The sequence below is a fragment of the Bubalus bubalis genome, chromosome 1 (assembly GCF_019923935.1).
Source record: "Bubalus bubalis isolate 160015118507 breed Murrah chromosome 1, NDDB_SH_1, whole genome shotgun sequence".
Taxonomy (NCBI): Eukaryota; Metazoa; Chordata; class Mammalia; order Artiodactyla; family Bovidae; genus Bubalus; species Bubalus bubalis.
Genome location: NC_059157.1, coordinates 130,816,541 through 130,842,553, shown reverse-complemented (window position 1 = coordinate 130,842,553; position 26,013 = coordinate 130,816,541). Strand labels below are relative to the sequence as shown.

The window sequence follows — 26,013 nt, the reverse complement described above, 5'->3', positions numbered from 1 at the left end:
AGTTGCAAACCTTGTAGTTATTTCCTCACTGTACATGCAATGTTCCTTCAGACCATTCATCTATTCTGCTAGTTTCCACTGCCATTTCTATTCCAGTGGCTCTCAAGCCCGTATCTCCTGTCCTGACAGAAAGATTACGTTGGTACTCCCATCTCTCTCAAGCCATCTGTGAATTAAAAGTGAAGACAGTAGGCTGAAGACAGAGGATGCAGCTCATCGAGGGCAATACTTTGAGAATCACTAGTTTAGAACAATGATTCTCAAAACTTGGCTTCACTTTAGAATCACTAGGATAGCTTTTCAAAAACTCTGAATGCCCAATTCTTTTGACTGAAGTGACTTAGCAGCAGAGAGTCAGACACGACTGAAGCGACTTAGCAGCAGCAGCCCAATTCTTTCAACCATCACTCACGTGTTTTCCAGAGTCCAACCCACCTGAGTTAATATTACTTGTCAACCACTGATTTGAAGTATCCTTCTCAAAACTTAGGACCCAGAAATAAGTATGACCCTCCAGAGGTTCACCCAGTGTAAGCAGGATACAGGAAGGCTGCTCCTTGCTGGTGGTGTGGCACCACTCAGTACCTGTCAGCAAGCAGAGGATCACCTCTGTTAACCAAGGTCCCTGTTTCCCTTACACTACAAATGATGCCCAGGAACCAAAGAGAAGAAAGGAAAGAGTTAGTCGCTCAGTCCTGTCCAACTCTTTTTGACCCCATGGACTGTAGGCCACCAGGCTCCTATGTCCATGGAATTCTCCAGGCAGGAACACTGGAATGGGTAGCCATTCCCTTCTCCAGAGGATCTTCCTGACCCAGGGATCAAACCCAGGTCTCCTGTATTGCAGGCAGATTCTTTAACCACCAAACCTATGTTGTATCATATAATTCTACTTTTCTTGATTCACTATATATTCATATATATATATATATACACACACACACATATACACACAAAGAGAAAGAGAGAGAAGTATCATAGATTTTAAAACCAAGGTGTTTGTAGTATGGCAAAAGCAGAGTCAGAGAGAGGTTATTCCAACAGTGATGTTGTGGGTTAAGATGGAAGATCAGATCATCTTGAAAGCAGTTTTATTAATGCTTGTATGACCTGCTATAGATCTAGACTAGTACATAGGTCTTTGGAGAGCAAGTGTAAGGATATAAAAGTGATGTTTCATGAATTTTATCTGGTATATTTTGAATAATAATATCACTGCTATAGCAAGTATAGCAAAGGTAACAGGGAAGACAGTAACTTGTTTGAGTAAACAAAACTTATTTAGTGCTGTCAGCATGCCAGTATCGTGTGACGGTATCACATGCTGTCACATACATATATTTATAGAATATGTGGGGCTCCTAGGTGGCGCAATGGTAAAGAATTCACCTGCCAATGCAGGAGACACAAGAAACAAGAGTTCAGTCTCTGGGTCAGGAAGATCCCCTGGAAAAGGAAATGGCAACCCTCTCCAGTATTCTTGCCTGGAAAATACTATGGACAGAAGAGGCTAACATTGAGAGAGAAAAAGCTGCAAACACTGTCAAGTCATTCTAGACGATAAAACTGTAGTTCAGTTTACATTGTGACATTCAATAAAACAAATTCTATGGATTTAGGACATCAAGGTGAAATAGTGAGAAGTCATGTTTCTTATCTGTTTGGGTGTGTTTTTTCACTTTTAAACAAGATCTTATAGAGGGATGGGAGTGGAATAAGAGAGGAAATCAGTTCAATCTTTCATAGCATATTTACATCACCAAAAATAATAATAATGACTTTAATTGTACAGGGATAGAAAAAATGTTTGAATATCCTTCTTTGACAAGATTCAGGACTTTGATGTGAGGAAAAAAAAATACACATTTACAGTAAGTTTAGATTTGGTGGTGGAACTTAAACCTCATGGCCATCAACATATCATAACGAACGTGACACTAGCGTAATAGCACTTGTTTGAGCACTTTTACAAGGAGCAGGGGGAATCTTTGCAGTGCAGTAAAGGAGTTTAAATTTTTAAGGATGTTTTCTTTTCAATGAGAAACAACACCTACTCAAAATAAGTTGGAGATTCATGTTCAGAACCTATGTTGTCAGTCTGATGTTCAGGAATGGTTACAGAAGGAAAGAGAATCTCAAGGTCACTGGGAATGATCGTTAGAGTATTCTTATAGGGCTTATCTGTGCTCACATGCCTAATTTTTTTCCCAGTGCAAAGAATGGCCACTTGCTTGAGACAGGCCCAGTGCCATCCTTTATTCAAGTTCCTTTATACTCCTCTTTTTAAAGAAGCTGTCAAGTTCTTTTTTTGCAGCTGACAGAAAAGGCCAAATCTGTGGTACAGGAAAGGAGGCGCAAAAAGAAACTTTTTTGTGTTGATGTTTTACTAAGTGAGCTAAGGAGAATTTTAGAATCATGTAATTTACTCTGGAGGCATTTACTGTACATAGCTATAGTGATGGTAATTTCTTTCATTGTTGAAGTGAAAAGATAACCATCAATCAGTTGTCAATTGGTCAATTGCAGAAGTGATGAAAAGAAACTGGTAGGAACAATCACTTCTGTGGCTACCTAGACCATTTGCAGGCTTAAGAAAAGTATGGGAACTGGATTGCGTCTTAAAAAGGGATTGGACCAGATTTCTAAAAGGTTAATAGGCATAACTTCCTCGCATAGAATGGCTTTGCAGTTAAACATGATCAGGAAATGCATTTAAAAACAATGAACAATTTAAATGACATGGGGTCAAAAAAGTTTAAAAAATGTATTAAACTAGATATCAGGAAAGTAAGCCCCCAAATTTTGGAGTTCAGTGTGTTCTTAATGGAGGAAATAAATATAGTATATTAATAATCCAACACAAGTATTTTAATACAAATTAATGAAAATTATTTTGTACTCAGCCCTTAGCATCAATATGGGTTCTTTGAAATGAACTTTCCAGGTATTTATCATAAGAAATTGAAAGTCCAAGTTAATTTTAAACACTGTTATTAAGCAAATTTCTACAAATATTTTAATGTTTTAAACCTATGGAAGCTCATATAAAGGTTAAGATAGATTTAAAAATCATTAACTTGCATAAAAAGCAAGTGGCACTTTGGGATTTAGTGTTACAAGCAAGACTTCATTTTAATTTATCCTATTTACCTAAGAATAGCAATGTTACTGATTTATTCTGAAAGAGCTTCCCCCACACACACAGTGATTTTTTTTTTTTTACTGTGGTAGGTAATAAAAAGGATTACAGGCCCCCAGAAGGATGAGATATCATCAGTTTGTAATCCAGCCCATGGTTTCCTAGATACCGTATTGTCTATTCTGTTCCGCTATGTGAAAAATGTTGAATATCAACAATGGGTTTCAGTGCTGTATTGTTGAGTTTTGTATGAACTAATCTAGCTTCACTAAGGAAGAAAAAAAAAAGAAAGAAAGAAAAGAAAAGAAAGAAAGAAGAAAAAAGAGGGAAAAAAAAAGAACCACAGCTTTGGACAAAAGTCTATAGCCAGTGCATTTGAAACTCCCCTTGCACAAGGGCTGACTGTAGCTGGGGAAAGACAGTTTACTCATTTGCTCTCTCCTTTCATACAGTCAGCTGGCCCTCTTCTCAGGTGTAGATCACCTATTATCATTTCACCTGTTTTGATTCTCTGATGAGGCAAGTCCCAGGACTTATCAGCAGGGATAGGCCTCATTGCCAAGACAGCTCTGTTCAGTATTTGGAAGGTAAGCCATTTGCGCAACTTCTCTGCTGTAGTGTGCTGGCCTAGCTCTAGAACTTTTGCAGCATATCACTTATTTTTAACTTTTACTTTTTTCTTCTCTTTTCTTCTTTTGGAGAAAGAAAGCCTGACAGGTTTCTCCGGGAAAGTGACCATCCATGGAATGAATGAAATGTTCCCTTTCTATTCCTGTAAGTAATTGACTTGTAACTAAAAATTGAACTGGCTGCTATGTCAACTGCAATGTGAGCTGCTGCTGGCACAGGTGTTGCTTACTCTTTAGCCTGGAAAGAAAAGGGGCTTAACCTGTGATTAAATTTCAAGTCAATTGACCTCAACAAGATAGTACATAATTCTCACTTGCCTACTGAATGGCCTGAGTCTCATTTTGACCCTGATTCTGGCACCTGCTTTTTTAATGTTTGGTGTAGCTAAAGCTAGAGGTTGCTCTTTTGGTTACAAATAAAGTGGGAGGAGAACAGTTCTAAGCAAATAACAAATGATGGTCAGCCGATTAAGTCTTTAATCCAGTGCTCAATGTGTTCTATTTCTTTAATGAATTAACTGCAAGTCATGTAAATTATTATTCAAACTTTTGTTTTAAAAAGTATGGGTTCATGGGCAACCATTTTATTACTAAAGACATACAGTAAATCCAAATCAATGAATTACAAACAAGCAAAAGAGGTGAAAATAATGACGTTTTCAAATCCTTAAGTTTGATTATGTAACCTATCACAGGCTCTCTAAATAAGACTTGCACTTTAATGATTTTTTTAGCCCTAGGAATTAAATAGCAGCATTGTTTTTCCTAGAATTACCACAGTTATCCAAGTAGGAGAGGATCGAGTTTCTGTAAATAAACAAAAGACTGTTGAACTTTAGCAAAATGACCCTATTTGAGTTCTTGGAGAAAAACCTCTATTTCCAAAAAGCAAAATAAAAATTAATGACATCTAAAATTACCATTTACACATGAAGCTATTCTCTATTTTTTGCAAAATGGTTGCACGCTAAGAACTGGTCTGTAAGAGGAGAACAGCCTGGACTGTTGTTTTTTCTTCCTCATTTCCTTTTTAACCTGAGAATTAGAAGAAAGTGCTGATGATGCTTGCTTAACCCTGCTTTTAGTGCCAGGCTGTGACCAGCTCTCTGTGAAACCATTTCTGACCCTCTGCTTGCAGTGTTGAGCCTGAATTTTTCCCCTTCCTTGCCCATCACTGTCAGTCAATTATAGGATTGAACTGAACCAGAAAATCTGGTACAGTCTGGTAATTAGTACAAAGGGTTTCCAGTCTAGTGTAAAGACGGGGATGCAAGAGCCCCAGCAGTCACAGAAATCATTTTGATTGGCCGTGGACATTGCCTTTTAGTGCTGCTCGGTGACTTCCTAAAGATACTGCCTCCTACCCTACAGGTCTTCTCCTTTAAGTACATTATGGACCTTTTTTAAAGTCGTGTGTCTGTGTATGTGTGTGTGTTTCTTTTTTTAGATCCAACTTCTCCCATTTTTAGTCTGTCATTTTTGCCTATCAAACAGACACATTTTGACTTGCCCAACAAAGAACCAAGTTATCAACACTCACAGAAACTGACATTTTTAATTCAGGCTTCATTATGTCTTTGAATTATGACAGTGAAGTACAAAGACATTTTAAGAGTTTTTTCATTATTTTTTTTAAATCCAGCATTGGGATGTTTATCTTTCTTTAGTATTCATATTTCCTTTTCTACTTTTATTCTCAGTAATATATAATTAGCATTATCAAAACCATCAGCTATTATCCTTTATGACTTTTGACCTTTATTTTTTTAATATGTGTCAAGCTAGAGCACTCTCTAAAATAAGTAAAAACGCTTTCAGAGATTTAAATGAAATATTTTAGGGTTATAAAAACAATGAAATAATTTAAAACATGAATCTCTTTTAAATATCAATGTTACATGACAAACAAATAACATATGATAAAATTATAGTGACACAATAAATTTCAGAAAAAAATTATTTTGTAAAACAAACTTGTATTTGATGGTAAGTAAAATTTTATAATCTATATTTCATCACATCTTTAAACTACTACCATGGAGTTCTTGGCTTAATATCAATGCTATGTTTAGGTAAATCATATATTTTTTTGCAGAAGCAAACATCCTCTTTGATTATAAATGAGAAAAACTCATTAGTCACATATTAAATGCAGCAAAAGTGTTTGGTAGCTTGTCAGTGTAAACAAATGCCTGCTTTCAAAAGATAAGACATTTGTATATTTAAGGGCAAATTTAATGTCTGACACCTTGTACAAAACTGCAAAAGCAACAGTCCCTAATATAACAGAAGCAAAAGAAAAAAACAAGGCTTTTCATTTCCAAGAATGCTATCCTTAGCACAATCTGCATCAGGATTTTATTCATCATACATGTGTGCTGTGAATCTTCTAAAGGCCCATTTACTTACCCACATCTTAATGTAGTTTTAAATATCTGTTTTATCCTACATACAATCTTAACAAAAGTAGTTATGTGACCACGTCTGGTACTGATTTTTACATGTCTGGCTTTGCTATTAAATTTCAAGAAGGTTAATATTGCTTTTGTAACCCCTGTCACAAGTAATGTATTTTCCCAGTAAACATGTCATAATTTTAAAGGCTGTTCAAGCAGCAGTACTTCTGTTGAAATAGTTTTGCATTCATTTTTCTATTTTTTTAACCATAATATAGTGTATGCTTTGAAAAGAATACGCATATTTATGTAATTAACACTTTTTGTTTTTAGTAAAACCTTGCTCATTAAAAATAAGAGAGTCTTAGAAACCGTACAAATGGGCAACTTCCAGTGACAATATTTGCATTCAAATTTAATCCACCATCATGCTGGTATCTTGAAATGTATCTATAAAATGACTGAGGGAAGGATACATTCTGGTAATATTTTTCTTATATTTTGATCTAAAATATATGTTGAAATTCAAAAGGTGCTTGCCACATGTGGTATGGCAGTATTCTACATTCTGTAATAGCTAAATGCTGTGTGAGTCTGTATAACATTACAGGGGTTCACAGGCTTTAATATGGACACAAATATTCTTTTCTGCTTCAGTCTTACTTCAAGTGGTAGGAATAAGGCTTGGGTAAAACTAAAGATTATCTAACGTCATGATTTTCAAACTATGTTCCCTTAGGCTCTTGGGCTCTCCGGGGATACTTAGGGCCATGGAGGAAGGGAGGCCAAGTAGCCTCTTACCTCTTGCCTTTATCTGCTGTGACTGTTAGAGTTCCATGTAAGATGGGATAACCATGCTGGAAGGAAGAAGTAAATATCTTATGGATAAAGAAACGTTATCCATAAGATAACCAGGGTTTACTTAATGTACCACTCTGAGTCAGTAACAATGTCAATTTTTTGGTGCAATTTCTTGTGCCTTAGTCTTAAACTCACTCTACTAAACCACAATAAACTTTCCCTACACATCTATAGATCTTTTTGCATAGTCATCCTAAACAATATTACTAAAAACACACACTAAGAGATCCATAAGTCAATGTTCAAAACCAAGATACTTACTGAGAATACAGCATCCAGGTATGTAATACAACTGAGTAAAGGTGGTAGCCCCAAATCATGCCCTTTATTTGGCAATAACATTAAATTTTTGGTTCATTATTATAGCCCTTAGGTAAAATACTGATTCATCTATTTTTAGTAAAGTAATATTTGGGGAGTATTTTTAAACTTTTAATTGTGATTTAAAAAAACAGAACATAAAATTAACCATCTTAACTATTTTTATGTGTAAAATTCAGTACTGTTAATTGTATTCATTTTGTGCTTAAGGGTATCATGTACAGTGAAAGAAATTAGAACTTAAATTCAAAAGAGAATTAAAGAAAGTAAAGCTGAATGAAGATGCTACTTTTCCCAAACTGTGTTTTATGGAATAGTCTTTCTATAAGATGTGCCAAGTAAAAGAGGAACATAGTCAAATAATCTTTAAAATATAGCATGTTATATCCTGCTCTAAGAAATTTACAGTGACAATTTGGACCTGAAAAATTCTGAGAAATCATATTGTAAAGATCTCTTTGAACTTTGTATAATATAGAGTATCCTAAACAATTTTTTTCATAGACTTTCCTCACCTATTTTGCATTTTAAAAATCTATCTATTCTTCAGAGCTAATGTTTTGTTAAATACGTTTTGGGAAATTCTCTAGTAGAACTTTTGCAGATTAAAGAAAAAGACCTACAAGGTAATGTTTATGTTATTTATGTTAACTGGTTCTGTATTTACCCATCCTTTATCCTCAATTTTTTGGACAGGATATTAATAGACATCCCATTAATTCAATCACTCAACAAATATTTAATCACAACACTAAATGCCAGGAGTATAGTACTGAGGAAATCAATCAGGGCCCATGATCTTACAGAGCTTCAGGAAAAAAATCACCACAAGTGCTCTAGTGTCTAAAAAAGAGAGAAAAGGAAATAGAAGAAGCACAAGCAATTTTAGCTCTCTCTGGCACTCACATCTGGTTATTTTTGTTTTCCCTAATTCTAAAATGAGAGAAGAGGGAAAGGAAAAAAGAAAAGCAGAATATCAATCTGTTTACAATCTGTTCTTTGAATAGAGATATGCCATATTCTCCTGAGGTCTACTTATGCATCAATTAGATCTATGGTAATTCTCTAATAATCCAAAGATGGGCTTCCATTGTTTATAACGAGGGAGATGGGTAGGAATGGAAAGAAAGAGAAAGCAAAGGAGGAAGGAGGGAAGAACCGCCGAAAGGAAGAGAGGGAAGAGGATGGGGGGAGAAAGAAAATGCAACACAGTGTTTTCTGCTCTTTCCTCCTATTGTAACTGCTTAGTTATTAATGTTACCTTCTATACAAGATAATTCTTTTTCAAGTGTAAGCTAAAGACCTTGCTTGTTCAACAACAGGCTGCATGTCATCACTGTCTTTCTAATAATTCAAGAATATCCCTCCATCAGATTCAAGCCCTACTTCTGTTAGGAAATATTTTCTTTAATTAACTAACCAACCTACTAGCTCAGGCTCTGACCTCTATACTGGGGAATCTGTGTCTTCATCTGAGCAGATGTCTCCTAAGCAAAGGAAAAGACAGGCCCGTGGGTTCAGCTAGTACATGACTCTCTAGAACTATCCCAGCCCAAGAATGCCTACACAAAAATGTTAGACATAGTCCTACCAAAAGATGTTCTTGAAAGGTTTAGGAAGAGCCTTGCCTTCTTACTGGACGGTTTCCTCAGGTCCTGTTTTCTTGAGTAGAAGTCAATGACCTGAGGGGTAGCTCCTGTATATGCTACTTGAAAGTAAATATTGTAGATTACTGGTCTTTGATCATAGAAATTTAGGAAGAAGGAAAGGCTGCAAAATTTATAAGAGAAAAATAAAAAAGCTTACAACTAAGAGAGAAAAAAGGAAGACCTATGGTTTATTGGCTACATTTGCCATCACTGATGTGCCACAGGTGATTCTGTAAATTGGTTCTGAGCTGCATTCTCTAGGAAATCACAACTTCATTTTGTTCTTTCCCTCCAACTCCTCCCAGCAATTCCTTCAATGGAAATAGTGTGAGATAATATCATTGTCAGAATACTATGAGGAAAGGACTTAGTAAAGAATTTGGGATTTTCAAGTTTAAAATTAAGAGCTGTGTTAGTCTGGTTTCTTGTTCTAGTTAGCTGGGAATCAATTTTCTAATTCATTCTCCTCTCTGTCATTTGCCTGTTGATAACATGCTAGGCCACTGGGCCACTGCACTATTTGTCCTGTGTTATTCCTTTTAATTAACTTTTAAAAATCAATTATGATTACTTGCATGGATTTCTATTCTCTCTTCTCATCAAATTTGTTTGGCTTATTTTTTATTTACACACCACTACCCACTGCTGTGAATTAACAATAACAAAAAATCTGCACTCCTCCCTTCTACCTCTTGAACTGGAGAAACAGTTAGCTAATAAGAGGCTAAATGAGCCTTAGAGTATAGAGAAGCAGGAATCCTTAAATTATTTAAATTGAAAAATGGCTGGTTTTACAATCAGAAAAACTCAAGTGGACTGTAAGCCCTACTTGATTGTCCCCCCCTTATCTGGATGATCTTGTAATGACAGCTGGAGTTATCTACCATCAGCATCACTGTCCACAAAAGCGTCTCCTCTCTCTGCTCCACTCTGCAGCAGCCCTGGGGAGCTGGAGTTGTTTCAGGGGAGAGGGTCCTAGAGGACTGGAAACTGTATTAAAATGCAAAGCTGTCTCTAGTGACAATAAAAGCTCAGTAAACAGTGACAGATCTGCAGACTAGAAAACTGAGATTTCATACAGTGCCACCAATAGCCTAGGGTCAGTGTAAAATAAAAAGCAATGTGGAATAAAGAGCAGTGTAAAATAAAGACTAAGAGCTGGAAGGAAAGGAAAATATCATGTTTCAATGGTGGCAGTGCAATAAATGCCGTGTGTCAGACCAGGCCTTGCAGATTTCTGTCTCAGGAAGCAACCCAGTCAAATATATTGTGGGAAGTCAGGATAGTGTCTGCTTTGAAAGATTAGGGAAGTACCCCCCAAACATTCCTGATTTTCTCTCCATAAGCAAGTTTTTCTTGAGCTGTATCCATGAATTTTCTGAAACTTTTTGTTGCGAATAGTATTAGTAGTAATAAGATGGTAACAGCAATCTATCACACTTTTTGAAAGTCCTTCACTTCATTTGCCATACTGCCACAAGGAATCAAATCTTCAACATATATTTTATGTTACTTGCCCAATTTAATCGATTGCATTGTAAAATAAAATCAAATTTATTTGACATTGTGTCCATTTAACTCAAAGGACTCCACATAATATTACTCACTAATAAGTTGAGAAGCTGAAAATTAAGATGCCAAAGTATAATTAAGTCATTTGTTACAAAAAGGAAAATTAAAAACATGATTCAAGTGATTTCAATTTGAGAATGCTAAGCTTTTCAAAAATCCCTCTTTATCTTGCATTCAAAGTCCTTACTAGAAAAAAAATTAAGCACAAAAGTTATAAATAATACTTAAAATAGCTCAGTACTCATAAAAATCAAAGTACTCATAAAAATCAAAGTTCCCTGTGATTTGAAAACTTTCTCAGGAGAGATTTATTAATATTATCATCACCACCATGACAACCACCTACAGCCACTTATTGAGTGCTTACCATATTTCTCCCCAGCCCTTCTTTCTCCTCCAAGCCTCATGTTTAAGCTCATTTTCCCTTCTGCTCAGGAACCCTGAGAAGCAAAAAAAAAAGCAAAAACAAAACAACAACAACAACAACAACAAAGTGTTGATCTAAATTACCTAACTGACAATTTCTCTTTTTATTCAACTAGCAAGTTTAGCTAACAAATGAAAAAGCTGAACGGAGTACCCCATTCCTTCATGTTCAGCAGAAAATATTAAAATTACTGGTCAGATCACAATTACTCAAATTATCAGAGGAACCCCCTAAGTATGTAATACTTTTGTCCTTATTTTTCCTAAAAATATTTCGTTTACATTTGATGTGTTTATATACTGATTTTTGTGATGATAAAGCCTGGTAGAGTTACTTAAGATGTTTTTTCCATTTTCAGTTCAAAGATGCCTTAAGGTGTGACCTTGTACACCAGCTTCCTTCCTCAATGTAAGAAAACAAGATCCTCTCTGTCCCCAAAAACAAGACTGGGCACCGGAACCCAGAGAGGCCCCTTTGTCCAGCTCCCTCCACCACCCCCATTAATATGCACTGCTGCAAATGAGGCCCAGTGAGGAACGCTTTTGACTTAGGAGATTGGATTTTTTGCAAAACCCCAATCTTTGTTCCACAGGGACACATGTCAAATGACAGTCCCCCATAGTAATTGTAACTCCACCATGTTCTCCCATTCAGGACAGTGTTCTGGTGTGCAAGTGAGTGAAAACAACGCTGTTACAAGGATAACCTTGAGTTTTCTGGAATTAATTCTTAAACCCGAAAGCTTATCATTTCACATTTCTTGTAACATATCTCAATCACAGCAGATCATGACACACACACCAAAGTCTTGTGGACAGTGGGGTTGAAGATATACATTTAGCACAACTAACAGCCAAACAAGAGCTAATAAATGAGGAGATCCTTTGATCCCTAGAGCTAACCAGAGATGCAAGAGAGCACTCTGAACTACCACTGCCTCTTAAGAATCTTTCAGTAAATGATAGGATCAAATCCTACTGCTCTGCTCCTTCCAGCCTGGTACCTTTCATACCAAGTTGGCTCAACAGCCTTAATTTTATGAGGCAGGGCAGGACAGAGGGTGTTTACATTAAACTAGATTTTAAATAACTGTGTGTGTGTGTGTGTGTGTGTGTGTGTGTGTGTATTAGTTGCTCAGTCGTGTCTGACTCTTCTTTGCGATCCCATGGACAGTAGCTCACTAGGCTCCTCTGTCCATAGAATTCTCCAGGCAAGAATACTGGAGTGGGTTGCCATTTACTTTTACAGCAAATAACCTTAAGGTACCAAAATATTCTTAATAGTATGAAATTAATTCTATGCCCTGTGACTCAATTTCTTTTTATTAACTGCATTTTTGGTATGGGTTAACTTGGACTTTACGTTGAAAAACAAAATTAATTTTGAAATTTTCAGTGCTCAAAAGTGCAATGACTTTCTGGAGAGCTTTTAAAAAGACAAATAAAATCAGACTCTCTGAGAATGGGACCAAGTCATCGATAGTTTTCAAAGCTCCACAGATGATTCCAAGGTGTAACCAAGATTAAGATCCACTGGTCTAAGGAGGGGAAAAGGGCAGGAGAGGGAAGTTAGTACAGGGCAATATTGAGAAAACTGTGGTCATGCAATTATAATTGGTGTTATTTAGATTTATCAACCTGATATTCTTAGAGCTGCCAATGACACTGGAGAGATGGGCCTAAGATGTTCCCCGATGGCAATCATTTGCTGTCTCCCTGTGCCTCTATCCTTGGAGCCTCGTATCCCTGGGAGCCAGGGCAAAAAGGAAGTGCTGACTTCTGCATAGCCGCAGAATTCTCTTAAAATAGATTCATTAAAATCTTTCTCTACTTCTTTCTCTTTAGAGGCAGGTAGAAGTAGATAGTCCTATACCTACTACAGACCTCCTCAGAATACACAGATTCAGACTAGAGTGAAAAAAAATATATATATATATATGGTATATCTATTGCAAGCAAGGTGCTAACTTAACCCGTACTACCACCTCATGAGTCAGGTATTAGATGTGCCTCCATTTTACAGGTGAAGATACTGAGAAAAAGCAACATAAGAAGGCTGCTCAAGGTCATACAGCTAAAACGTGTCTAAATCTGGACTTTTTACTACTCTAAGACAGATGGAAAACTGACCAAAGGTCACCCCAGCCATTCATGGACAGCTGTCTGTATCAAAGCAATTCTTCATTCTTTAGGTAGAGAATCAAATTAGTATGCTAATTGTGTTCTTTGCTAGTATGTGTAAGCAAGCATTATACTCACAGACATAGAAAAAAATCTTAGTATTCAGACACCACTATGGTATATTTGTCCTCTTTTGAAACATCATCACTAGTTCTCATAACCAATTTAAGTCTATTGGAGTTTCTTTGATTAAAAAAATGCTTGAAATAGCTAAGAGAACCCAGCATATGCATCTAAGCTCAAGCTTACATGGAACCTTTGAAAACAGTGTATGACTCCTTTATATAACTTTTTTTTTTTTTTTTTTTTGATTTGTGCTTAGTCGCTCAGTCATGTTTGACTCTGCAACACCACGGACTGTAGCTTGACAGGCTCCTCTGTCCATAGGATTTTCCAAGTAAGAATACTGGAGTCAGTTGCCATTTCCTCTTCCAAGGGGATCTTCCTGACCCAGGGATCGAACCCGAGTCTCTTGTCTCTCCTGCATTGGCAGGTGGATTCTTTACCATCATGCTAACTTTTTTTGATACTGAACTGTTGAATTTTTATTGGGGTATAGCTAACTTACAATGTTGTGTTAGTTTCAGGTGTACACCAAAGTGAATCAGATATACATATACATATATCCACTGTTTTTTAAGATTCTTTTCCCATATAGGCCATTACAGAGTAGAGTTCCCTGCGCTATACCGAAGGTCCTTATTAGTTAACTATTTTATATATAGTAGTACAGTAGGCACCCAATATGCTACTGGAGATCAGTGGCACTGACTCGATGGACGTGAGTCTGAGTGAACTCTGGGAGTTGGTGATGGACAGGGAGGCCTGGCATGCTTCGATTCATGGGGTCGCAAAGAGTCGGACACAACTGAGGGACTGAACTGAACTGAACATACATGTTAATTCCAATCTCCCAATTTATCGCCCCACCACCCCAGAGTAAATGGAAATCTTGAATTCACAGTGCTAGAAGAGAAAAAAAAAAAAAAATACATCTTGTACGGTCTCCCTGTGAAGTCCTACTTTGTGAGCATAACTGGGATTTGGCGTCAACCCCAAACAGCTGGAGCCATCTGTTTCCTATTTTGTAAACTTTTACTCAACCAGAAATCACTAGCTACCTAAAGAAACAGCCTAAGGTAAAACTTGCCCTTTACTCAAGCACTGCCTTGAGTAAATTGTGTCTACTATGTGCTAGGCACTGTTGCTCTAGCTATTTCATTTTTACCCCTTTCCCAACTTACTAGCTCTCCTGTCCCTCTTCTTCTCACACTCCCAAAGGCCTTTTCTCTGTCCTTCCTCAGAGCCCAAATCTGCTCCTCGATTTTTCATTTATATGAAGGCAAAAGTACTTGATAACAGCTAACAATAATTATGATTTCCAAGGTGATGTGCATTTTCACAGTGATCAAATTCTTTATGCTAAAAGGGCAATGGTCTTATAATTCCAAGCAATGGTTCCCTGGAGATTGATGAAGCTTGCTCTGATCTTGTCACTTCATGGCAGCCTATGGCTCTCCTGAGGTCAAGTCCATGCCTTTCCAAGTTTTTATCCCAAGTACTTGGCACAGTGACAAACATATCTGGCACTCAATAATGAAGGAAGCTCTGGCCTGGGGCAAGCAAGTTACAATAACAAGTTGCTGACATGAATGAACGAGAAGGTGCTGGGTTAGTTTTGAGCCAAAATACCATCAGGAGAGGCCAGGTAGAATAATAAGAGGAGATAACCCAGAGCCATCATTTGAACTCTCCTAGAAGCCTGTATCAGTTTTGAGAGATTCCTGGGAGTTCCCGTTAGCTCTAGGATCTACAGATCTGGTTTTACTTAGAAGCTCTGCTACTTTTCAATTTGTTGAATGGAACTGGGATAACAAGTAACTGAATTATTTTCAAAAAATCCATACTGAGCATCTGCTATGAGCCAGGAATGCTGCTAGGCATTGCAGATACAGCAGCATAAAATCTAGCTCCTGCCCTCATAAAGCTAATATTCTACTTAAAGAGTCTGGTGTGAAAGCATTAATTACATAATTTAGTATTTAACTGGAGTCATATTCAGCGCTACAAAGGAAAATTGCAGGGTGCTAAGAAAGCATATAACAGAGGGATATGATCTAATACAGAAGATGAGACAAAGCTTCTCAGAAAAAAAAAAGTCATTCAAGCTGATTCCTGAAAGATAAGGAATTAGGAAAGGAATTAAGTGGGTAGAGTAGACATTTCTAGTAAGTACCTTTACCATGTGATACACGAGAGCTAATCCTGAGAACTGTCTCAACTCCTTTTCTTGATGTTGTTCATGAAGTAAAACTTTTGAGACCTTTGCAACAAGTTAGCCTATTCAAGGCTCTGAATTCAGACAAAAGGAAACACTGGCATAGAAAAAGAAATCATTTCCATACAGTCAACAACTTCCTGAGGCACACACAAGTATACTGGGATCCCATCCATGACTGCTCTTCTGTGCTCTCACCTAGGTTATTAGCATGAACGCCCATTTGACTTACCCCATCAGCAGGCCAGCAGCTCAAATTCTAAAATTACCACAGACCAGACTTTCGATACGGTTCTATCCAAAAACCTTGGGCAAAAGAAAAGGAATTAGGAAAAAGGAAATGAGACAAGGCCCTGAAGACCTCAGAGAGAGTCTGATCTATATAAGGGATATTTTAACCATTCCACCCACCCTTCTTTTAATACGGAGCCAATTCTTTGTAAGTTTGCAAAAAGACATTTCCAAGCTCATCATGCTATTTTATACATCACCTTTCCTTGGCCCTTGGTGCCCTTCTTCAGCTAATTAAATTCTTGTTCCTAAACTTTAACCTCTGGTATTTTATCTTCTTACCTTACTGTCCCAATCAAGATCTCCCTTTTTTGTGCTTTCACAGAATGCTGTACTTTAATACCTCATCAGTTATAACTGATTTACTTATCTGACTCATCTATTTCTTGTGGGAGTAAGTTCCTTAAGGGCAAAGCTCATTTTTAATCATTTTTATATCCCTAGTTTCTAGCAGAGTACTACTTTAAAAATCCACTGAATGAATTAATGCTCACGTATGATACTTTTCTTAGCCTCTAGACAGACACGGAGGTTTAGATTTTATATATCTAGTAAATGGACATGGAAGCCTGGCGTGCTGCAGTCCATGGGGTCTCAAAGAGTCAGACACGACTGAGGGACTGTGAAATGAACTGAACTATTTAGTAAATAAGTCTCGTTTTGTACATAGGCAATTTTTGACTCATACCAGCCTGAAATTTAAAGATAAGTCTGCTGTGATTATCTTAACAAGGCTGTTGCTCTATAGTCTTCCTTTGAAAACATCTTAAGAACTAAGTAGACCAGTATACATGGCCCCACTGACTAATAGATCAGTCAAGAACACGATTAGTTTTGATGTTCAACACTGAATAAGATTCAACCATATGCATGCTGCTGCTGCTGCTGCTAAGTCACTTCAGTCATGTCCGACTCTGTGCAACTCCATAGACGGCAGCCACCAGGCTCCCCCATCCCTAAGATTCTCCAGGCAAGAACACTGGAGTGGGTTGCCATTTCCTTCTCCAATGCAGGAAAGTGAAAAGTGCAAGTGAAGTCACTCAGTTATGTCCGACTCTTAGCAACCCCATGGACTGCAGCCTACCAGGCTCCTCCATCCATGGGATTTTCCAGGCAAAGTACTGGAGTGGGGTGCCACTGCCTTCTCCGAACCATATGCATAAGTCTGATCTTTTAGATACTGCATTTTAAATAACTTCCATGTTTCATATTCCAAGCTAGAAGCAAGGGAAGAATAAACTATGCCTAGCAAGATACTTATCAAGTAGTAAATACTTAAATATTTATTTAATGAGAAAAAGAAAAGATATATTAATAAAGGAATAACTAGGTACAAGTATAAATATAGTACAATCCACAGGAATCAAGTTATAAATTAGAATAAGAAACTTATCATTGCCCAAAATGACTAAGCCATCAAACATAAAAAAATAAAAGCTATTGGAGAGTCACATGGAATCAAAATAGAATCAAAACATCATTCAAATATTAAAAAAGAGTGTGTCTGAAAAAAAAAATACTAACCTGGAGGAGGCAAAATTTGGTAAATGAGGAGAATATATTATAAACTCTAAAGAAATCCTCATACCACCCAATCTTTCTTCTCACACCCATCCTCCTCCCTATCCACCCCAACACGCACAATCGCCATCCTCAGGTACACACATCATGGTTGTCTTGTCTATCTTCTCTTCCTAAAATAACTTTGATCTGCAAAAGAGGAAGTCAGAGATGATAGCAGGATAAAAGAAAGTTTCCTCCAGCTAAAATTCTCCTCTTCCAGTTCTGCCTATTATTCTTCAAGAAAATGTGAAAGTAAAAGTTGCTCAGTCATGTCCAACTCTTTGTGACTCCATGGACTATAGTCCATGAATTCTCCAAGCCAGAATACTGGAGTGGGTAGCCTATTCCTTCTCCAGTGGATCTTCCTGACCCAGGAATCAAACTGGGGCCTCCTGCATTGCACGCAGATTCTTTACCAACTGAGCCACTGGGAAGCACCATTATTCTTCAAAGACTGGCATAATTGCCACCTCTTCTATGAAAACCTTTTTTGATCTACTATATAGCCCCCTAACTAATTGCCTCCTTCCTCTGCACTATCACCACAAGTTACCTCTTCCCCCCTTTTGCAATTATTTTATTAAAATCTTTTATTGCAGTTGCTTACATCTGTCCTTCCTCTAGGACAGCAGCTTTGAAAGAGGCACTGGGTCTCATTTACCTTTATATTCTGTTCTCCCTCCCTCTGTTCTTCATCCCTAACCCAGAATCTGGCAAAAAGTAGGAACTCAGAAAATGTTGTATGGAAAGGAAGAAAAAAGAAAAAACGGAAGTTTATTTCTGATGAAAAAAGCCATTTGTCTTTCTTCAAAATATTTTGTCTTTTCAAAGTCAGGGGCAGCCTTTTATTCCCGAGGTGTTAGGGCGTGTGCCCTTAAACACCTTACTTTGGCAAAGAGCCCAAATTCCATTTCCAACCAGCTGAGTCATTTTCAGTTTCTTTGTAGTTCATTCATGCTTTCCGCCTTCATTGACACATTAACATTTCATGGTGAGTGGGCCCTGTTCAGCTGGCAGCCCCTCAGCCCCACACCTCTAAGCTGTACTCACTTCACTAGTTCCCAATTGCCCGCCTCTTGGGAGGCTCTCTGTCATCAGCATCATCTAGCTGGCTCTGCTGTTGTCACACCTAAGTTATGATACTGAACACCATGAAGCAAACTTGGAGACTGAGAGACCTCTGTTAGAGGCTATTTTCTCTCATATGTTTTTTTCAAAAGCACCTAGTTTAAGAAAATAAGAGAAATACAAATAATGAAAGAACTGGATAGGTCTAATATCGGCTTAATTTGTTATCTTGTTAAAACCTCTCATGTTTATTCTTCTCAAATACCTATACTCTGTACCTCCATGCCGTCTGCAACAGTGACACTCAGTGAGTTTCTAGCTTGATCTTGTTTTGTAGGTAATGAATTTAATATCTTAACCTCAAAAACAGTAATACTCCATGAACGAATTTAGTAACTAAAAATCTAGCATCTCGAAAGCATGGCATACAAAGGTTTCTGTTCATTGACTTCCAAAAGGAAATCATACATGCATACACATATAAATATCTGTTACAAGGTTAGCATTTCAGGATTGACTTTCATGCCTTAGGCCCTTAGTAGGTGTTCAATAACTCCCCACAGAGACACTGATTCGTTTTAGTAGATTCCTGTTATTTCCAAAGAAACAGTATTTTCCAGACTTTTCTGATCAACAAATGAAATGTACATTTTTTTTAAAGCTGTAGAAATAGAATACTTCATATTGCAAGGTTATTTATTACCAGCCAGACCCTCATCTTGCTCTACGGGTCTCTGATAATCACCTATTTCAGAAGCCATTAGCCTTCTGTGTGTTGTTAAGCACTCTTCACTGTAACGTGTCTACGCCTTTGTATTCTAGGGGGAGGAATGGTGTGTACTGAAGTAACAGACCTCTGTTGACCAAGTAAGAAAGTCTTTGATACACAAATAGTACATTAAACTGCTTTTATTTGTTATTGTTGAAATTAAACAGTTTGTGGAATCCCTGCCCAAGTATGGGAACTTACAAAACCTTTGAGAATGTGTACATTAATTCAAATTTTTAATGTTACTCAAACACAGACTTATAAGGAAAATGTACATTGAAAGGATGTAACAGTCAAAGCTTAGGCACTTATAGGAGGACAGCAGGAGTTGGATTTAACAATGATTTTGGAACCACTGTTTTTTAAAAAGGAGGCGAAATATTGCTTTTACTGTTTTCAGATAATAATGACTGTTGTTGCAAATTATAAAATTTAATTAGCTATATAAATGCCAGAGGAACAAATAGTGTGCTATTGTCTTGATATCTTTCCAGAAATTAGTCTTTTAAAATAAATTTGCCATATTAATCATCTAAAAATATTTTTGATCACTGAATTAATAGTTTGCAGCCTGTTTTCAGGTACTCATTGCCATAGGTGATTGCTTCTTAATTACTACATGGGTTCTTTCTATTCACTCATATTAATTCATGTTTTCTGGCACAGTCCCAAAAGGCAGCCTTGCCCTATATCTTCTAATTACTTCTATAATTGAATTTGCCCACTTTTTCTAACCTATTTTTTAAACTGACTGTGTTTGTTCATGGTTTATTGTGTCTTTTTTGTGTCAGTTCTCTGCAAGCAGAATGTACATTGATTCTTTCCTCGTTTCTCATTAATTTTCAAGAGCTTTGCTGCATGTCTGTTTTTTCAGTCTGTCAGACCTATTGCTGAACCAAAAAAATAAAAAGACTCTTTTTATTAAAGGTTAGGTAAAATAGACTGAAGTTAATTAATTCATTAGTAACTCTGAGCCAATTACTGAAGCCTTCTCTTATTTATATACTTGTTAACAAGACAGAAATGAGAAAGGCCAATTACAGGCACATGTCCTTCAGAAGTTCAGCAAACCCAGAGCTTATGCATTTATCAATAGTCATCCAAAAAATATTCAGTTAATCTATTATATATGTGAAACTACATTAAAAAATTTTTTGACTAACATTCTATTCCATTCTGTTGATAAATTCTAACATGTTTTTGCCCCCATCCAGATATCTTTAACCTGTCTAAATTCTTCTAAAATTATCTCAATGTATTACTTAGCCTTACAGCGATTACAAAAATAGAAAAAAAATATTTTCTGGTTTGCAGCATTTTCTTCTTTATAAGCTTTTAACTGATAAAAGCTCAGATAACTGATTAGCAGATTCAGTATACTAGAACTCTTTAAATATATTCCACTTGATTTTTATTATGTCAAAACTTTACAACATGCAGAAAGGCAGTTTTTCCCAGATTTTTCCTGGTGACCAATATAAAAAAATTTAACTTGTTCATCTATACAAACTACCTTCACAGTACATACTATAACCATTACTTCCCCTTCCTTACCTCAGAAATATTTTAATTTAAATGGATTTAGGAGGGAAGGGGGGTGATCAGTGACTGATTAGTTTTTTTATACATTTATATTCTCTTTATAGGTTTGTGTCACCATGGGACCAACAAATCAACAGAATGAATTGACATTAATGTCTCAATAAACTGACTGGTTGTTTGGTGGAATTAAAACTTGAGGCTTTTTTTCCCTCAGTTTTTTCTTACTTTTGAAATATTGTATAGACGTGGTTTTCCATAGTCAAGTGATGCCAGGGTTACTGCTCCCTTAGTTTTCCCACAGTTCCAAATGTATTCAAACTTAATCGATTATTTGATAACATGATAAGAACAGTCACAGTATTACAAAGTAAGAAAGAATCTCAGCAGATGGTTAGTTCAGGTCTTCGATTCTTAGAAGACCAAAGAATAAAATTTTATAAAAGGTAGTATGCCTTTCTTGATACTTTCTACATCTGAAGTTAATACTTTCTTGCCTCTAAATTTTCCTATCCTCTTATTTATAACCATTTTATGAAGTTTTCCACTTTTTATGGTGCATTATAATAACTTGTATCTTTTTTTCTGCTGAATTGTTACTTAATTGAGGAAGAAACTGTGTTTTATGCATTTTTTAGCCCTAACACTTAGCACAATGCCTGGCAAATAGTAGGCCTTCAATAAATACATACCAAAAGAATTAGGAATGAGGAGTCCATAATCTCCTTTTAATGTGTTCGTTGTCTAACCTCCCTCACTGTCTGAGCTAAAGAGTCTCCTGCTTGAAATCAATTAGTGTATCTTGGTTTTATGTGGTAACTACAGTAAATGGATAACAAATGTTCCATTATTAATTCAGTATGTAAGCGTCTTTGCTCAAGATTAAAAATCTATAGTAATTCTTCCTCAGATGAACTGTTTCTCATTCCTTTAATTACTATATAACTAATTTTTTATGACTTTACCGGCCTCGAGTTTGTTACTTTGGGCCAAGACCACACAGGCCCTTGTTAGCACTCTTCCCAATTCCATGTGCAGTGTGGTCTCGGTATCTTCATCAACACCTATGTGGAACAGAAATTAGATTTCCCAGATTCCTTTACCTTCTTCTACCCATAAATTCTTCAAACCCCTGCAGCAGTGACTGGTTTTCCTTCTGTTTCTTTTTTAAAATATTGTCCTTGCCTCTCTTTTCTTTTTACCCTTTTTTCCTTCGTCTCTTTCCCTGACCTCCCTCCTTTTCTTTCCTATTTTTTTTAAATAAGGTATTTCATTGCTCTATCTCCTAGTAACAGCACTTTGTATGTTTATGATGATTTTCCAGTGTATGAGCTCTTTTCACAGGTATCACCTTATTTAATTCCTACAGGCTATTATGCAGATAAGGAAACTAAAATTCAAAGAGGTGAAGTGACTTGCTCAAGGCCACACAGCTAGTTAGAACTTGGGGTTTTAAATTCCTGATTTGTCTGCCAGTGAGTACAAAATCCTGAAGGCCCCTTTCCTTAGATAGTTCTTTATGTGAGGAAATTGGATTTGCAGCCAACTAAATGATTTTTCCAGTAATTATACAGATCACTCTAAGGGGAAAAAATGTCGCCTAGTAGTTTAGGGGGCGTATATCATGTGAAAACGCATATTCTGACTCAGTAGGTCTGCATTTCTAATGAGTTGTCAGGTGGCCTGGGGACCAAGACTTCAGTCCACGGACCTCACTTGAAGTAGTTAGGCTAGTGACAGAGTGAGGCTCTGGAGTTGGAGGGACTTGATTCAAGTCCTGGCTTTTCTATTTACTATAATCTGGGGCAAGCTACTTAGTCCCTCTGACCCTCAATTTCTTCATCCTTAAATGAGGATAGTAATATGTATCCTGCTGAAAGCCAAGGGAACTGACTTTCAATGAACTGGCCTGCTTCCTCTCCATACTACCACCTGATCAATCTTCCTAAGGTCTCCCTCTACTCAGACACTTCCCAGGGAGCCTCACCGCCTGGTGAATTACATACAAACTTCTCCCCTTGAGGCTCAAACCTTCAAAAATATTATAGCCAAAGCTGCCTTTCTAATTTTATCCCTCCTTACTTCTTACTCACACCTTGTATGTCACCAACACATTAGATTTCTATTTTTTCTTCTTGATTCAATTTTGTTCCACTCAGCCTTCATCACATCTCTTTCATTCTTCCTTTTAGTCCCTTTTCCCATCCAGGCTCTTAATGGGAGTGCTTTCCTGCTCTCCATCTCCTCTCACTGCTAATTCCCACACAGAGCTAGATAGGCATGTCTGGATCTGAATTCTCCTAACACTCTGTTTATATCTTGGTTGGTTGGTTTTGTATCCTTTCTTATGTCTTAGTTATTTCTACAATTATATCATATCCTATTAGACTCTGAGTTCCTTGAGGATGGGATCCAGTATTGTCCAGACATCAAGGAACATAACTTTGGGGTGCACAGAGCTGGGTGCATATCTCATGAGGCGCCACCATTTACCAGAATAAGTCTCCTAACCTGTCTTAGCTCCATTTTTCTCATCTTTATTTTTTTTTCTCTCATATTTAAAGTATGTGCCAATAATTACCAAACTTGCAGTTACGGGGGAGAAATGCTGTATGGATAAAATACCTCACACAGTATCCAGCACATAATAAGAGCTCATGTCAGTGAAACTGAATAGATTAGAACTGACCATGTAATCCCAACAGAACTCAGACATTTATCCTAGCGTATGAACAACTGGACCCAAGCCCAGGCTTCCAATCTGTGTGAACATTTTAACATTTTCTTTTCTGGCTATGTTTATGTAAGTGTTAAGTCTTCTCAGAATGTTCCATATTCAGCCTTCTTCGAATGAAACTACATTTGTTGATCTAGCACCCAGTGAGTATAGTTTAAAATGATATTAGAAGGTAACACTGTATAGTTAAAAAAAAGCATATGGTTTCTAGTTAAACCTGAGTTTGAATCTAAACTGCTACTCTTCCAACTTTCTAATCTCTCAGATCTATAACAATCTCAGAAGTTGGATCTAGGATGTTTTCACTTTCTTCTTTGTATTTGTCTATATTTTCAGATTTTTAAAATAAAAAGCATATTATTTCTATAGCCTAGATACAATAATAATATTACCATGAGTGACAGCAATAACTTTGAATGTTCCAAACCTCACTTTTGTAAATTACATTTATACTTATATTTTTACATATGTGTGTGTGTGTGTGTGTGTGTATATATATATATATATTTTTTTTTTTTTTTTTTTGCTTCACTCTTCAGGGCCTTTGTGAATTTAAATGTTTTACTTATTTCAGTAATTGCTAAGGAGTAGTACATTCTTTTCATAATCTTATAAACTAATTTTAAAAACAATTAAATCTATCAATAAACTATATCACCATTCAGTTTAGGATTTGGGGGAGGACAAATAATATTACATTTTGTCAGTGCAACCAGATTTCATTCAATACCTGGATATAATATGAGAGGCAGAAATCAAGTTCGATCTAAACTTGAAGGCAGTCAAACAAATAGACTCACAGACATATAGAGGACAGATCTGTAGTTCTTAAAGGCCAGAGAGGGATGAATTGGGAGTTTGGGACTAGTAGATGCAAACTATTACATGGAGAATGGATAAACAGCAAGGTCTCACTGTATAGTACAGGCAACTATTCAGTATCTTATGATAAACCATAGTGGAAAAAAAGAATGCATATACGTATAACTGAGTCACTTGCTGTACAGCAGAAATTAAACAATACTAAAAATCAACTATACCTAGATAAAATAAATTTTAAAAATAATCAATTTAAGACAGTCAAAGCCAAAGTCACGGCCACAGTCAGTATGCTGTTTTGTTAATGGGAGTAAAGATGGCTTAAAAAAAAAAAAAAAGAACATGGGGCAAACCTTGTTTTAATCATGGAGTATATGGAAAGAAAATTAAATGTCTATATTAAAACCTATTCTTTCAGACCACCAATAACATTTTCCCTCGGCCTCAAGAGACACTCACAAAACAATGGCTCACAGTGCTTTTAGGACAAGAACTGCAGTTGTGCACTGTGCATGTATAGTCCTACGGAGGAGGAAGGCAATGTTTAAAGCTGCTGTCGCCTCCTGGAAAAAAAAAAAAAGAAAACTGGGACTCTGAGTCGAGTACGTATGCATTTTCTGTTTTTCTGTCCTGTGGGTCTTTATTGCTAAAAATATTTTTATGAAGTTGTTCTGCGCTTCTTTAAGCTTCGTGTGGTCTTGTTTGCTTGTTCTCAAATCTCAAACCACGACATAGTTATGAAACATCTTGAGTTATTAAAAGTAGAGAAAACTGTACTTTGTTTGTGAACTGAACAGCAGGCCAAGCAATGGCTTCATAAAGTAAAATCTTATATGAAAAAATGTTCTTTTTTCATTATAAGCTAAAAGGATGACAAACTGAGACACACTCCATCAAACAGTTAAGAGCATGGGCTTCAATTTAGACCCACCTGAATGTGAGCCCTGGGTCTACTGCTGGCTAACCATGTGATCTCTGACAACTTAACCTCATTAAGTCTATCTCCTCTTCTGTAGTGTGGGGAGTATATCATAGTCCTCAGAGTTAAGGTGCATATTCTTTCACATTTTAACATCTCTGATATAAGAATGCATCTTAGAACTGATGATATGTCTTGGTTTAAATAGTAAAGCTTTTTTCTTACTAGTAAATAAATTGTGGAATTTACAATCTATGACATGTGAGATTTGGTTAAATAATATATACTTTATGGAGTTGTTCTGAGATAGAAGTAAAATAATGATAGAAAACTCTAAGTAATATCTATTAATGTTGTTCAGTATGGTTTTTCATAAACTCTGGCATTACCCTGTCCTTTTAATCATAATTTTTGTCTGCCAAAACTGGAAGTTCTTTTCAAAATCCTTGTGCTGGAATAGTCTACCTACTGAATTGTTCATTAAATTTCCTCTAATTTCTCTGGCAGCAAGATATTGACCCTAAGGGCATAAGTCTGAAACATGATCAAAATAAAGGTTTGGACAAGTCCACACTGATTTGTCAGATTAAGCTCTCTGCAGACAAAGAGAGGAGTAAACAGTGAGCATGCCTCACCAGTGCCCAGCCCATAGGTAGCATTACCACAGTGTTGTTGAGAGGCAGCAGTGTGCATAGCGTGGTGAAGGACCACAGATTCTGAACTGGACTGGCCGAGTTCAAATCTTGGCTCTTCCCTTTACAAGCTGTGCAACATTGGAGAAGTTACTCAACCTCTCTCTGGCCTCCATTTCTTCCTGGGGTTATTGTGAAAATTAAATGAGAGCTGTCTATGTCTA

The 26,013-nt window shown here is 36.7% G+C and overlaps 2 long non-coding RNA genes across 3 annotated transcripts in view; one reads left to right on the top strand and one right to left on the bottom strand.

Annotated features, from left to right (window-relative positions):
- Positions 1-26,013, bottom strand: part of LOC102397510 — a 95,820-nt gene that overhangs the window by 2,887 nt on the left and 66,920 nt on the right. The window contains exons 2-3 of the long non-coding RNA XR_003109989.3: positions 15,685-15,758; positions 10,935-11,007 (exon numbers count right to left, since the gene is read on the bottom strand). This is a non-coding gene — a long non-coding RNA (uncharacterized LOC102397510). The remainder of the gene's footprint in view (positions 1-10,934; positions 11,008-15,684; positions 15,759-26,013) is intronic.
- On the top strand, positions 3,055-26,013 carry LOC123465890. 2 transcript variants are annotated; one of them, XR_006641184.1, is made up of 3 exons: positions 3,055-3,726; positions 3,845-3,913; positions 24,657-26,013. It is a non-coding gene; the product is annotated as an uncharacterized LOC123465890 (long non-coding RNA). The 2 variants fall into 2 exon arrangements; XR_006641185.1 differs by lacking the exon at positions 24,657-26,013 and adding an exon at positions 11,353-12,083 and having other exon boundaries at positions 3,056-3,726.